We start from the raw sequence: 17,142 nt of genomic DNA on the forward strand, positions 1-17,142 counted from the left end.
TGTAGATCTGAGAATGTCACGGTTCTTTGGAAGGGCAGTTTTAGAATCGTGTAGCTGTGACGAGAGATTAGCATTTTTCATGGACATAAAAATCAAAGAAATTAGAACCAGCTCAGTTAAGATGCCCAACACTTACATTGTAGAAAATAACATTTAAATAACTTTAAGCATATGTCTAACATCTTATTTATATCATCTCAACAACTATGCCACTTCTGTTTATTCCAGCTTTACAAGTAACTTCAAGCCATTAATTCCCCAACATCTAGAAAATCAGCGTTGCTTCACATAGGAGGGTCTCACATCACTCATCTTCTCCTTTCCATCCACGTGGACTTCATACCTTGCCATGTCACCAAAATAAGAGGAAACAGCAAATACCTGAAGTAAATTTAAAAAGTAGAATCAAAATTCATTTCATTGGTCTTAGACTTGTTAAGTAATTGTCTTTAGGGCCAACCTCTTTTATTTTTAAACATAATATATACTCCTTTAAAATCTGACACAAAACAGAGGTATATTTAGTCACCATATGGTAACCGCTATAACAAGTCATTCCAAAATCTCAATGGCTTAATACAATAAGGTTGCATTATCCTTCTTATATCACAGCCTATGGTGAATTAGTTGGGAGAGAAAAGGCTATGCTTCATGTAGTTAGGTACCTGGGCTCTTTGTGTCTCTGTCCATATCATCCGTGGAGGCTTTTGAGTCCTCCAATAGGTACATTATAAGCAGGCAACTGACCAGCTGGCCAGCTGACCAGCATGGAGGTCAGCTTAGGAGATGTCTGTGCTCCAGGCCTGAAGATGGCGTACATTGCATTTACCTGTGGCAAACCACTGGCCACAAAACCAAATCATGTGCCCTCATATAAAATTTCAAGAACAGTTAGAAATAGTTTTAAAGTATGCCAAGGAAGAAACTAGAACTTAGACCTCAGTTTGTGTTAGCCGTCTCCCTCACATGTAACTACTTGACTAGTATTTCTCAAAAGTCTATCTCAATATGCTTTACTTTCAACTAGCACTAATAAACAAAAACAAAAAATTATTGAGTAAAAAGAAGGGCCTCTACTCAAAAATGTACAGCTATTTTTTCTATGTCTATTGTAAAATATCTGCTAGGTTCTCTATGAAAAGCAACCTCCTTTGTATCCCTTGTTGCTCATTATTTTAGTAAATAAGATAAAATACAAACTAAAAATATTTTTAAATAACTAGAGGATGGTTATGTAAATTGTGATTTATCCAAATCAAATATGATTTGATCATAATCAAATTAGCATATAGTAATATGTTATGCAAGATATTTGGGAAAAGAATAAGATGGGGAAATTATCCTGATATATTTTTGATTAGTTGATTGAGATATAACTGATATACACCACATATATTTGAAGTGTATGGATTGATTAATGTTGATATAATATGTATGCATGAAACTATCACTATAATTAAAACAACAGATAAATCCATTAGCCTCAAAAATTTTCTCTTGCTATTTATAATCCCTACCCACTGCTGCCCGTCTCCAAGTAGCCACTCATCTGCTATCTTTGTAGCTTTCATTTTACATAAATAGAATTATACAGATGTGTATTTTTTTGTCTGCTTTCTTTCACTTAGCATAATCTGAGATTCATCCATATTTTAGTAGTTATCATTACTTTTTTTGTTGTTGCTAAAGAGTATTGGTATGGATATACCACAGTTTATTTATTTTTTCACCTATTAGTGGACATCTGGGTTGTTTCCCATTCTGGGTTATTACAATAAACTGCTATCAACATTCATGTAAAAGTCCTCATGCAGATTTATGCTTTTTTTCTCTTGAGGAAATACCTAGAAGTAGAAGGTCTGAATCATATGGTAGGTGTTATGTACAACTTTTTAAATGAAAATTGCCAAATGGCTTTTCAATGTACATAATTGTAGCATTTTATATTCTAACGAGCAGGTTATGAATTTCCAGTTTACTCACATCCTCACCAACTTTTGGTGTAACCATTTTTTTAGTTTCAGCCATGCCAGTAAGTTTGTAGTGGTATTTCACTTTGGTTAGATTTGCATTTCCTTAATAACTAATAATTTTGGGTATCTTTCCATGTTCATATTGGCCATGCAAATGTCTTCTTAGGTGGTGTCTCTATTCAAACATCATGCCTATTTTTCCGTTGAGTTTTGAGAGGTAGCCCTTTCCTCTCAGCTTTTGGTGCCAACTCTATCCTCTGTAATAAAGGAGGTGGCCTATTACCTGGGACCTTCACCCTCTGGGCCTATGTTGGCAGCAGCAGCCCTGTGGGCCTCTGAGTCACCCTAGAAATTATTATTTCTTTTTGTCAAAGGATAACACATGTCCATAGCCAAGTAGCTCTGTTGGCCCATTTCCTGCCTGTAGGGTCCCGGAATTCTGGCAGCCTTCTTTATTTCATCCCAACTCTGTCCCCTTCCATCCAAGCTGGCAGTATTTCTGATTAAGTGGTTGATTGGATATATGAGTTGCATGTCTAATCTCTACAGCAAAAATTTGTACAGCCACTGGGGCCCAATTTCAGAGCCCACTATCTGGATAGGCTGAGAATCTTCCAAGTCATCAAGTTCTGGTTCCATTTTGCTTAACACTTCCTCTTTTAACTTATTTCTTTTCTACCACATTGGCCATAAGCAGTAAGGAGAAACCAGGCTGCATCTTCGAAACTTGTTCCTCAGCTGATTTTACCACTTCATCACTTAAAGTTCTACTTTCTATCCAATGGCAGAAAATAATGCAGCCAAAATTTTTGCTACTTCACAAAATAATATACGTCTATCTGTTCATTTAAATATATATAGTAGATAAGTGCTATCATACTGTCTTATTCTTTCCCTTCCTAATATATTTCAAACACTGTCCTGTTTTGACTCACATATACACACATAAGCACATGCATGTATATAATTCTTTTTAATGTTTGCGTGTTAGTTTTATAATATGTAGGTTTACGTTCTTCTTCATCCCTTAATAGTTCTGTGCTCTTAGAACAGTTACTTAGTTTTTCCCTACCCCAATTTCCCTATCTAAAAACACTGATGCTGGTAAAATATCTACCTCATAGGTTGCTTATAAGAATTGAATTATAATCCTATGGAGCCATTAACACAATATTTGGCAGATAGTGAGCACTAAATAATTGTTACCTATCAATATTTCCAAGGTTTTATGCCAGTGCTTATGCCCTAACCCTGTGACCAGAAATCCTGGACAAGAGCAATTCCTTTTGGCTGTTAAGAATGAGATATTTCTTGCACATACTCTCTAGGCTCTTGTTAAGTCCTCATATACGTGGCACTTTAGCCACTCAGGTGATCATAAAATTTACCATGGACGATGTGGAAAAGCAATCACATTCTGGATTACAAGGCTGTCACTTCTCACTGTCCTTGCTGTTTCCCGCTCTATCCATTGTCTGATCAGCCCCCTTCCACATGGCACCTCTGAAACTGACAGCCTCTGACACATTGCCCAGAAACATCTTGCTGTGAAATAGCTATGCCACTTCTCAGTGGCCCTGATATTCAGGGCCTGTAATATGACATCCTTAAGGGTTTCCACCCTCAAGGCAGGAAAAAAAAATCTTCAATTCAAAATGAAATTGTATTTAATTCAGTTAATTTTATTTTTGGCGAAGGAGATAAAGATTGACAGGAGATCAGAGTGTAAGATTTGTACAATCCCAGAAGGTGGTAAACCATTGCTTTGAAGAGCAGGTTAGGGAGCAACTTATTCTCATTTAAAATTTATTACTAAAAATTTGATTAGTCATTAGATTTATCAATTTGATTCATCAATTTTCAGCCAAGTAAATTGTCAGTGAAGTGGAACTATATAGTGTGTGAACCCCAATCTGATAATTTAATCTATAATCAAGATGTGCATTTCTCAAACCGTCTCCAGTTCAAATTCTCTAGTGAGATTCTTTTGGGCAGGCATGGAAAATAACTTCATGTCAGTTAATTTTCAGTTTCCATGTATCAAATCACAATGGTGTTTAAGTTTGCAACATCAATTTTGAGAAAACAGAATTCAAGGATTCCACATCATTGTATTTGTTATGCTTACACAACTGGCACTTATTTTTGAGAAATAAAATGAAATTTTGCTCTATTTTTGAAACTGGGTACAAGCCAATGTAAGCTTAAAGATGTAGCATGTTCCTTGGTATTTCAACCATTTTTTTTTTTAGAGAAGTTTGCTTTTGGTGGCTGCATGAACGTGTCTCCCTTTGCTCCACAGCGGCAGTTAAAAATCCATTCGAAGGTTTTAAGCAAAGTTCACTTGATTGTAGGTCAGTACCCGGTGGATAAATCACAAAATTGCTTCAAATAACGGACGTGATTTGCTTTTTCCCTGCTGAGGAGAAGCTCTAAACTGAGAGAGCATGAAGTAAGGATTGTTTCCTCACCCCTAAGGTTAATGCCCCTGTCACAGCTGAAGTCCCCGTCAAGGAAACACAGAGAAGTAGCTTAAAAATGCAACTGTTTTCATCAATCTGCCACAGGCAGCAGAAAACAAATGATTGTGGTTCCTATCTTCGCCAGTGGCAGAGCATTTGTTAAAGTACAAAGATAAGAGAAGAGAAAGGGACAAGAAATCCCTTGGCAGAGAGCATGAATGAAATATGCCACCAAAAGTGCAGGACCTTTCAAAAATAATCTCTTGTAATCACTGAGCCCTGTTACGGTGGCAAAGTGGAATGTTTTGGTGAATGTGTTAGGTGAAAATTCCCTTCATAGTATTAGGCTATTGACCCCCTGCTTCGAGAATAATCTTTCTCAAGCACCATTTTCATCATGTCATCCCTACTCAAGGACCCTTATGGAAGAACGCCCTGGTATCTACCATCTTAAATCCAAACGCTTCGCCCTGGCATCCCCAGTGGCTCTCTCCAACTGATTCTTGCCTCTGTTGTACCAGCAAACAGGCCCTCTCCAGTCCATTCAAATATATTGGCTTGCTTTCCTTTGCATATTTTTTTCCAGAAACTAGCTTTTTTTTTTCTCCTCATTCTTTTCCAGCCTTGAATGTTCTCTTTATTCTCAATGTGCATATTCCAAATACACTCGTGCATATACTTCCATTCCATGCCTGTTGAATTCTCTAAGATTAGCTTAGAAATTGGCTTCCCTCAGGAAGTCTTCTCTGGCCATACTCCTATTTATTTTCATCCTGTATCCCTCTCAACTCATATTTTGCACTACTTTTATTTTTAAGTTTGTTTACTTATTTTGAGGTAGAGAGCACAAGAAGGGGAGGGGCTGAGAGAGAGGTAGAGAGAATCCCAAGCAGGCTCTATGTTGTCAGTACAGAGACTGATGTGGGGCTCAAATCGATGAAATGTGAAATCATGACCTGAGCCCAAACTAAGAGTCAGATGCTTAATCAATTGAGCCACCTGGGCTTGGGCTTTTATATAAATATATATTTAAATACATAAATATATATATTTAAATGCATAAATATATATTTTAAATATATATTCTGAACTGTGAATTCCACTTCTACAAATTTGGTGCCCCAAACTGGAGTCAAAATATAACAATGGTAGCATGTTTCATGTTTATTTTACCAACGACTTGATCATCATTCGTTTTTTTATTTATTCAATAAATCTTTATACTTATTATGTGTCAAGAATATTGCTGAATTCTGAATCCAAAATTAGTTAATTTAAGACCAGCATGTTGTACAAGTGCAGAAGTTCAGGTAAAACTTTCTGAAAAAAAGCAGCCTCATCTTAACCTATATGTGACTATATTTGGGACAAACTATGAATTTCTGGGAAAGAGGAAGCAAGATCAAGAATATCATTAATATAAAGTAATAAAAAAAATTTTATGGGATGTCAGAATATAAATGTGATTCTTAAAAACCTCAACCCTAACTTTTTGCTAGCACAATCATTTTTTTTTTCCTCATGGACAGGTTTGCTGAATGCAAGTTTATTTTTAAAATTTGATTCCTATAAATAAATGCCATGCCAGGTATTGCATGTTATAGAATTATTTAGAATTTACCTGGTGGTCTCAGAAACTAAATAAAGGTTATTACCTTCCATGGGTCATAGAATTTAGACATGCAGTCACTTACTCAATAACCTTTTCTCATTATCTTCAACCTTTCACTAACATTTCTGGCTATTAATCACTTCCTCTTCATTAAACTCTCTCTAGCATCAAAGTACAATATTCCAAGAGTCATCTCTTACCTCCCTGATAATTTAGTATCTTTTTTTCCTCGTCATTCCTTGTAAATATAGAGAATTTCCATGTTTTAGTACTTGCTCGTTGCTTTTCTGTCTGTATTTTCACCCATGTATGTTCTGTGAAGACGGTACTATTCCTTTTCCTAGATCATCCTCAAGAGAAGAGAAAGCGTTCAATGAAACTGATAAGAATTTGAGACATCAAATGGGTCACAGTTATGGGATGAGGTCACCCCATTGCAGCTTTCCCTTTTGCTCAGCTCTACTGCCAGCCTTCATGGGATGAGGAGCACTGGGTAAAGTCTAGATGTTTGGAGGCAGATGTCATCCTTGTACTATTCTACCTCTGCCTCCTCTGAGAATGTAAAGAGATGGATAAGTTAATCCAACATTCACTCTTTAGGTGCCGCCATCTTGCTTTCAAGTGCTTCTGTGACTCTGTATCTTGTTCATTACCTGGATCTTTGCTGATGCTGTTCCTGAAGCGCCAAGGCTAATTTATCTTCACTTGGAGGAGGCCTTTTCCTCTCTTGTTTCTCTTCTTTTGCATAGCAAACTGTCTAGGCAATCTGAGGACCAGATTCATAGACCACCATTATATATATTATATAATATATAATGTAATACAAAAGTGCAGCTGATATTATAGTATTGAGAAATAAATACTTTAGAACAAAAAAAAAGGCTTAACATGTGACAAGTCAGAGTTTCAATGTATAGACTTTTTAGTCTGTATGGATGGATCCAATTATTTTTATTAACATGTCTTAATCCTTTATTTTGTTCCCTTTTAATTTGTTTTTCTATCTTCAGGCCAACTTCAAAAATAGTTAAGTCTCGTATGAGCCACAGAACATAACTATATTAAGTTTGGGGCTTAAATGTTAGTTTTATATATTTAAGGTGATAACTCTATTTTGGAAGCTATGTTGGTCAGAGTTCTCCAGAGAAACAGAACCAACAGATGTGTGTGTGTGTGTGTGTGTGTGTGTGTGTGTGTGCAGAGAGAGAGAGAGAGAGACAGAGAGAGAGAGAGAGAGAGAGAGATTGATGGATTGATTTTAAGGCATTGGTTTGTGCGATTAAGGAGACTGACAGGTCAGAAATCTATAGGAAGTTCAAGTAAGCTGAAGACTCAGGGAAAATCCATTTTGCAGTTCAAGTCCAAGGCAGTCTGCTGGCAAAATTTCTTCTTCTATGTTCTATTATAGTCTTCCACCTTACAGAGGGCAAGCTTCTTTACTCATATTTAAATGTTAATCTCTACCAAAAAACATCCTCCCAGAAACATTCAGAATGTTTTACCACTCATTGGAGCATCAAGGTCCATCCAAGCTGACACATAAAATTAAAGCCAAAAGTCAAAAGACAGAAGTCAAAAGTTCATCTTTGCCTTACTTTAGACCTTCTTAAAATTTAAGGAGGGAAGTGAGTCAAAGGCTAATTTTTTTAATTCATATGACTTGACTAGACTGGTGAATCACCATCCCCACTATTGCCAGCCCATCACAACCACCACGTACTCTAATATTGGCTCTGCATTATTCACTAAAATGTTCCTAATTCTGTATATTTTTGAGAGGGAGGGAGGGAGAGAGAGAGAGAAACAGAGTGCGAGTGGGGAGGAGCAGAGAGGGAGGAAGACACAGAATCTGAAACAGGCTCCAGGGTCTGAGCTATCAGCACAGAGCCTGACCTGGGACTTGAACTCATGAATCATGAGATCATGACCTGAGCTGAAGTTGGATTCTTAAATGAATGAGCCACCCAGTCACCCCTAATTCTGAATATTCAGCAAATACTAAAACCTAAGTGTCCATTGGCAAATGAATGGATAAATAAAACATGCCCCCCCCACACACATACATACACACACACAAATATTATTCAACCATAAAAAAGAAAACTTTTGTGACAACTTAGGTGGATCTTGAGGGCATTATAGTAAGTGAAATAAGTCAGATAGGAAGACCATATTATCTCCCTTATATGTGAAATCTAAAAAAAGAAAAAAAAGAAAAAAAAAGATTGCTGGTTATCAGAGGTGAGGGGTGGGTATGTGTGAAATGGGTAAAGGAGGTACAAATGCTCAATTATAAAATAAGTAAGTCCTAGGGATATAATGTACAGCATAATGGCTACAGTTAATACTGCTTTATATATTTGAATATTGCCAATAGAGTAAGTTCTCGTCACAAGATGAGTACAAATGCTCAATTATAAAAAAAGTAAGTCCTAGGGATATAATGTACAGAATAATGGCTACAGTTAATACTGCTTCATATATTTGAATATTGCTAATAGAGTAAGTTCTCATCACAAGATAAGAAAATTATAACTATCTGTGGTGATGGATGTTAACTAAACTTACTGTGGTAATCATTTTGCAATACATACGTGTAGGAAACCATTGTGTTGTACACCTAAAATAAATATAATGTATCTCAGTAAACAGCAACAACAAATATATACTGACTATTTATTGGGTTCTTTGCATTGGTCCTGGCCATAGCAGAGCAGCCTGTTTGTAGACCTTGCATCCTATTAAGGGCCATAGACAACAGTAATTAAATAAATGAACATTAACATATACTATATTATATATTACCTTTATAAAAACCACTATGAAGAAAAGTTAAGCAGGGTTTTGAGTAGAGAATAGTAGAGAAATTATTTTAGACAGTGTGGTGAGGGAAGCCTCTCTGTGAAGGTGATACTTCTGCTTCAAGCATGAACCTAAAGAAGTGTTGGGATGAACGAGGCAGGTATATGGGAAAAATATGTTCTATTCAGAGAAACTAGCAATTGAGAAGTCCTGAAATGGTCAAAACTTTTTATATTCTAGGAATAACAGAGGCCCATGTGACCAGAACAGAGTGAAAGATAGAGAAGAGGTAAGAAATGAGGTCAGAGGTAGTTAGCAACAGGTTGTGGTTGGGGATTTCAGGGATCTGAGATGCACATACAAACAGGTTGCTAAGATGATTTTATTAATGGACAGAGAGAAAAGGAATTTTGGATTTTACTTTATAAGCCAAAGTTTTCAAATGTAAATTCATGCCTGGACTTGTCAGATAAGGAAAATGTGTGAGGCACGTTGATGGAAACTTTGGTGACCTGGAGAATAAAGGCCTTGTCATAGGTGGGCTTCTGGTACCAAGTTCTAACTAGTTATCATCATACAGGGAATTCAGCTCACAAGTTGCATGTTTGACACTTCTGATAAAAGGGCTTGGTATGCTAATCATTAGGAACATGCGTTTATTAAATCTCTTTTCTGTGCCAGGCATTGTAGAAGTAGCTTTCATGCATGTTATCTCATTAAATCCTATTATATTATATCATGGGTATTTTGATATGCACTTTCAAAGAACATAGCCATGATGAAGGCAGTGCCTAACTTATAAAATCTTCAGCAACCATGACAATCAATTGGAGGTCTGGATTGACCAATGCCTTGTCATACAATTAAGTCAGAAAGATGTGTATAAATGGGACTCATCTAGTTTGTCTGAGCCACCATGGTTTGATAGCTATCAGGTAACAGAGATATATCTTTTAGCATAAATTTCAAAGTTGCTTTCCAAGAACTAACTATATACTTTCAACTTCTCATATATGCCAAGGTTATTAAATAACTGGGAGTAAGAGGGTTGTTTCCAGATGGATTTCCTTCTTGCAAGCTATGCTATGAGCTCTACTCCTAGAAGGTAAAGGGCTAGGGATATTGATCCATCACCAAAAGCCTAGGAGGAAAGAATGGTTTCTACAGGATTAACCAAGAAAACATTTGTCTCCTGAACCTGAATCCCATTTGGAAAATCTCACAAGTCAGATATGGCTGATTTGATGGCAGGAGGTAAGTAGAAGCTGCTACTGAAGTATTATCTGATTATAGAAAAGAATGCAGGGACCAATTGTATCTGTATAAATGAGTGCAGCAGTATGGATTATTCTTGATCTTGTACAAAGAGGAAGAAAATTAATATTGCTAGATATCTACTGACTAAAGAAGCACTAAAAATTGAGCTGATACTATACCATTTGTGTCAAGGGAAATGCAAGTAAAGGGGTCCCAGCAAAGGCAGATTTCGGAAGAACAAATATTCCAGGAGAGAGTCAGTTTAATCATTGGCCAGGGTCATAGAACTTGAAACTAGTTTATGACATTAGCAATCAAGTAAGAATTTCACAATTCCCTTATAGTTCTCCCCTTGTGTTCCCCAACCTAGGAAAGTGTCAGCTTCCCTCATGACGATGATGTATAGAACACACAAATGAGTGTTGATTATCAACAATAACATAAAGAAATATTAATGGTTAATCATCTTTAAATCAAACCACTACGGTTTAACTCATATATAACTTGTCTTTGCCTGAAATAAAAAAATCTCCCAGACTTCCACAGACATTCTTTAAAGCCAGGAATTGGGCAACTTTTTGTGTAAAAGGCTAACTAGTAACTGCTTTACACTTTTCAAGCCAGATGGTCTCTGTCCCAACTTTTCAACTCTGCCATTTTCAGTATGAATGTCTCAAAAGACAATGCATAAGTGAAGGAGAGTAGCTATGTTCCAAGAAACATTTATTTACAAAAATAGGCAATGGGCTGAATTTGTTCTGTGGGCCATGCTTTGCCAATGTTTGCCCTAAGTGGTGGAAGCAACCATATTCTTGTTATATGTGAGTTGCCTCATTATGATATCCTGTAAATAGTGAGTAGTCTGATTGCTGAGTAACCAAAAGTCATAGCTACTTAGTTTAGCAGTAACTAAAACCTTTACTTGTCCAAACTGTGCTTTTTCCCCCCTCATTTCAAGTGCAAGAATTCAAACTTTTTATTGCCACTCTATTAATTTTACCTTTTCTCCATAATATTTGGTGACATGTACTACTTTCTGTGATTTCATTTACTTGACTTTTCCACTAACTAAACCTGATGTTGTTTTCTTATCCAATAAGATAAATTGCCATTTGAATCAATAATATACCTGTAGATCAGTGTACCTTTAGATTTCTTATATAAACAATCCTAGTGGATCAGTTGATAGTCAAACATCCATGAAGCTTTATAATCTGGTAAGTAGGTTAAGGGACAGAAAGGATCATTGTATCCAGTAAAATCTTGTCATGCCTTAAGATTTCAAGTTTCATTTCAAGGACTTTGTTATTAGATTTTCTAAAAACAAAGACATAAACAACAGTTGCACTTGAGGTAAAAAATTAAGCATAAGAAATAAATTTAATCCCTATCGTTTGTAACATTGCCTGTCCTAACTTTATTAGTTTATTAGGCATTAGGTATGAGAATCTTATGAGGCATTTGTTTGTTTTTTTAATGATTTTTTAAAGTTTATTTATTTTGAGGGAGAGAGAGGGAGAGCACAGATGGGGGAGGAAGAGATAGAAGGGGAGAGAGAGAGAATCCCAAGCAGGCTCCTCACTGCCAGCCCAGAGCCCAATGAGGGGCTTAAACTCACGAAACATGAAATCATGCATGACCTGAACCAAAATCAAGAGCTGGACGCTTAGCCCACTGAGTCATCCAGGCACCCCACTAATGAGGTATTTCATTAATTGATTTTCAGGATGTGACTCAAAGTAGAACTGTGTATTACACATCTTGATGGATGTAAGAGTAAAATGACTTTGGAAGTACACCAAGCAGATAACAGCAATTATGGAATCAATCATTGACAATATTTAAGTAAATTATTGGAATAGAAGATTATTTAATGAGAAAGTAAATTTATAATATGATGTTATTCTTGATTGCAGAGAGATAAAAATAGATAATAAAGCAAATATAATGAAGGTTAAGTTAATTATTTAAGGGGGGAATCTGTAAGTTTGGAAGTTTTGTACTTTTTGTTGTTATTGTTTTGATATTACTAATATTTGAGTTAGAGTGAAAATGCCTTCATTTCATTCTCATAAATAGGTGTTAGGTATAAAGCCCACATTCTGGAACTTCAAAAGAGAGGGTTTTTTTTCCTCCAGTACTATGGAAGATTAAAAAAAAATAGTCTTCTCTCCATAAAATTTTCAGAAATATTCTGTAAAATTCAACATTTCAGATGCACACCTAAATTCACATGAAATTAATGGAAAATAGTCAGACTCCAAAATCAAAGAAGTTAGAAAACCAGAGTTCTCAATTGAAACTGAGGCTGTATCTGCCCCAAGAGTCTCTACAGATCTCAGAAATCTAGAATTTAAGACTGTAAAAGCCACTCAGAGTAGAACAAAAGAAGAAGAAAGAAAAGAAGAAAAAGAAAGAAAGAAAAAAGGAGAGCCATTAACATGGTGGAGAAGTAGGGTGACCTAAGTTTGCCTCCTCCCTCAACATAGCTAGATAAATATCAAATCATTGTGAACACTAAGGAAATTGATATGAGGACTGAAAGAACAAAGCTGCACATCTACACATAGAAACCCGACCACCTAATGGAAGGTAGGAGCTGCAGAGAGTTGATTTGGGGGAGAAAACAGCCATGGGTACTGAAGAGGGGAGGGAGTCCTGACCAGAGAGAGGAACAAGAGTGAAAGGGTGAAAAATTGTAAAAACACCCGCAGAGGATTGCACAAGAAAACTCTTCCCCAAAACCATTGATGGAGAAAGGAGAGGGGTTTAATGCCACGAGTTTTTTATAAGCAGCAGAGTGCAAAGTCTGAAGTTTTAGAGGTAGAGTAGAAAGGAACAGAGAACATCACCAGAAACACCAACCTGACAGGTAACACAATGGCAGTAAATTTATATCTATCAATAATCACTCCAATGTAAATGGACTAATGCTCCAATCAAATGACATAGGGCATCAGAATGGATAAAAAAAAAACAAAACAAAACAAAAAAAAAAAACAAGACCCATCTATATGCTGCCTACAAGAGATTCATTTTAGACCTAAAGACACCTGCAAATTGGAAGTGAGTGGATGGAGAACCATCTATCATGCTCATGGATGTCAAAAGAAAGTTGGAGTAGCCATACTTAAACAGAAAAACTAGATTTTAAATCAAAGACTATAAAAAGAGATGAAGAAGGGCATTACATTATAATTAAAGGGCCTATAAATCAAGTTCTAACAATTGTACATATTTATGTCTCCAACTTGGAGGCCCCAAATATATAAATCAATTGATAGCAAACATAAAGAAACTCATTGACAATTACACAATAATAGTAGGGGAATTTAACACCCCACTTACAACAATGGATGGATCATCTAAGCAGAAAATCAACAAGGAAACAATGATTTTGAATGACACAGTGGACTATATGAAATTAACAGACATATTCAGGGAGCACCCTGGTGGCTCAGGTGGTTATGCGTCCAACTTCAGCTCAGGCCATGATTTCACAGTTCATGAGTTCAAGACCCATATTAGGCTCTGTGCTGACAATTCAGAGCCAGGAGCCTGCTTTAGATTCTGTGTCTCCCTCTCTCTGCCCCTTTCCTGCTCTCTGTTTCTCTCTCTCTCAAAAATAAATAAAGGTTAAAAAATTTAAAAAACACATATTCACAACATTTCATCCTAAAGCAGCAGAATACACATTCTTTTTAAGTGCACGTGGAACATTTTCTAGAATCACGCACTGGGTCACAAATCAGACCTCAACAAGTACAAAAAGACGGAGATGATACCATGAATATTTTCAGACCACAACACTATGAAACTCAAACCACAAGAAAAAGTTTGGAAAGACTACAAATACATGAAAGTTAAAGAACATCTTGCTAAAGAATAAATGGGTTAACCAAGAAATTAAAGAAGAAATAAAAAATTATATGGAAGCAAATGAAAATTAAAACACAACAATTAAAAACCTTTGGGATACAGCAAAGGCAGCCCTAAGAGAGAAGTATAATGCAAAACAGGTCTACCTCAAGAAGCAAGAAAAGTCTCAAATACACAACCTAACTTTACCCATAAAGGATCTAAAAAAATAATAACAAATAAAGCTTGAAGCTAGCAGAATAAGGAAAATAACGATTAGAGAAGAAATAAACAATTTAGAAACGAACAACACCACCACCAACAACAACAAAAACAGTAGAACAGATCAATAAAATTAAGAGTTGGTTCTTTTAAAGAATTAATAAAATTTTTAACCCCCTAGACAAAAAGAAAAGAGAAGGACCCAAATAAATAAAAGCATGAAAGAAAGAGGAGAGATCACAACCAACACCACAGATATACAAACAATTATAAGAGAATCTTATGAAAAAAAAATATACCATCAAACTGGGCAATCTGGAAGAGATGGACAAATTACTAGAAACATATAAACCACTCAAAGTGAAACAGGAAGAAATACGTAATTTGAACAGACCCACAACCAGCAAAGAATTTGAAACAGTAATCAAAAATCTCCTAACAAACTGAAGCCCAGGACAAGATGCATTTCCAGGGAAATTCTACCAGACATTTAAAGAAGAGTTGATACCTATTCTTCTCAAATTATTCCAAAAAATAGAAATGAAAGTAAAACTTCCAAACTCATTCTATGAGGCCAGTATTACCTTGATTCCAAAACCAGACAAACATCCTACCGAAAAGCAGAATTACAGGCCAATATCCCTGATGAACACAGATGTCAAAATTCTCAATAAGATACTGGCAAATCAAATCCAACAGTACATTAAGATAATTATTCATCATGATCAAATGGGATTTATTTCTGGGATGCAGGGGTGGTTCAATATTTGCAAATCAACCAATGTGATATGTCACATTAATAATAGAAAAGATAAGAACCATATGATCCTCTCCAATAGATGCAGAAAAAGTATTTGACAAAATACAGCTTCCATTCTTGATAAAAATTCTCAACAAAGTAGGTATAGATGCAACATACCTCAACATCATAAAGGCCATATATGAAAGACCCACAGCTAATATCCTCAAAGAGGAAAAAATAAGAGCTTTTACTTTATGCTCAGGAACAGGACAGGGATGTCCACTCTCATTTTTACTATTTAACATAGTACTGGTGTCTTAGCCTCAGCAATCAGACAACAAAAATAAATAAAAGGCATCCAAATCTGCAAGGAAGAATCCAATTTTTACTATTTGCAGATGACATGATACTCTGTGTAGAAAACCTGAAAGCCTCCACCAAAAAATTGCTAGAACTAAGACATGAATTCAGCAAAGTGGCAGTATATAAAATCAACATACAGAAATCTGTTGCATTTCTATACACCAATAATGAAGCAGCAGAAAGAAAAATGAACAAATTGATCCCGTAAACAATTATCCCACAAACCATGATACCTAGGAATAAACTTAGCCAACTAGGTAAAAGATAGGTACGCTGGAACCTACAGAAAATGGATGAAAGACCTAAATGTAAAACAGGAAGCCATCAAAATCCTAGAGGAGAACACAGGCAGCAACCTCTTTGACCTGAGCTGGAACAACTTCTTACTATATACATCTCCAGAGACGAGAAAAACAAAGGCAAAAATGAACTTTTGGGACTTTATTATGACAACAAACCTCTGTACAGCAAAGGAAACAATCAACAAACTAAAAGGCAGCCTATGGAATGGGAGAAGATATTTGCAAATGACGTATTTGACAAAGGGTTAGTATCTAAAATCTATAAAGAACTTATCATACTCAACACCCAAAAACCAAATAATCCAGTTAAGAAATGGGCAGAAAAAATGAATAGACACTTTTCCAAAGAAGACATCCAGATGACTAACAGACACGTGAAAAGATGCTGAATATCACTCATCATCAGTGAAATACAAACCAAAATCATGATGAGATACCATCTCACACCAGTCAGAATGGCTAAAATTAACAACACAAGAAGCAACAGATGTTGGTGAGGATGCAGAGAAAGGGGAACTCTCTCGAACTGTTGATGGGAATGCAAACTGGTACATCCACTCTGGAGAACAGTATGGAGGTTCCTCAAAAAGTTAAAAATAGAACTATCCTATAATCCAGCAATTGCACTGCTAGATATTTACCAAAAGGATGCAAAAATATAGATTCAAAGGGGTACATGCACCCTCCTGTTTATAGCAACATTATCAACAATAGCCAAACCATGGAGAGAGCCCAAATGTCCACTGATTGATGAATGGATAAAGATGTGGATTACTCAGCCATCAAAAAGAATGAAGCCTTGTCATTTGCAGTGACATGGATGGAGCATATATTATGCTAAGCCAAATACATTAGAGAAAGACAAATACTATATGATTTCACTCATATGTGGAATTAAAAAAAAAACCCAAAACATATAAACCTATGGGAAGAGGGGAAAAGAGAGAGGGAAACAAACCATAAGAGACTCTTAACAATAGAGAATAAACTGAGGGTTGATGGAGGGAAGTGGGTGGGGGATGGGATAAATGGGTGATGGACATTAAGGAGGGCACTTGTTATGATGAGTACTGGGTGTTGTACGTAAGTGATGAATCACTGAATTCTACTCCTGAAGCCAATACTGTACTGTATGTTAACTAACTACATTTTTTTAAAAAAATTTAGAGAGAATGAAAAGACTTAGGCCCAGGATAAATAATTGCGGATCCACACAAACCTGGGACCCTTAAAAGACTACGTACAGCCAGTGAAAAGGAAGTCTGAAAATAAATCTTCTTATTGCGCTAAGGAGATAACGAGGAAATAAGTCTGTGGTGATCTTCAACATGGAATAAAGTAAGTTCCTGAGAATTAAAATTCATAATACTGCTCTTCTACAAGTTTGAGGTCTGCATTGATATTATATGTAAGGTTCAGAAAATAAGATAAATAAATAAATTGCAGTGGTCTTAAGTTCATAGCTCCCAGAGTTATGTGACAGAAGTAAAAGCCATTTTTTTTTTTTTTTGAGAGACATACCTTCCTGCTGGGTCTCAAGGAATTTATA

The 17,142-nt window shown here is 36.0% G+C and overlaps 1 long non-coding RNA gene across 1 annotated transcript in view; it reads left to right on the forward strand.

The window, feature by feature from the left end:
• Positions 1-16,925, forward strand: part of LOC123590255 — a 29,485-nt gene extending 12,560 nt beyond the window's left edge. The window contains exons 2-4 of the long non-coding RNA XR_006708689.1: positions 9,090-9,138; positions 9,871-10,103; positions 16,761-16,925. This is a non-coding gene — a long non-coding RNA (uncharacterized LOC123590255). The remainder of the gene's footprint in view (positions 1-9,089; positions 9,139-9,870; positions 10,104-16,760) is intronic.
• Positions 16,926-17,142: the final 217 nt, after the last annotated feature.

Source organism: Leopardus geoffroyi, chromosome B4 (assembly GCF_018350155.1).
Source record: "Leopardus geoffroyi isolate Oge1 chromosome B4, O.geoffroyi_Oge1_pat1.0, whole genome shotgun sequence".
NCBI lineage: Eukaryota > Metazoa > Chordata > Mammalia > Carnivora > Felidae > Leopardus > Leopardus geoffroyi.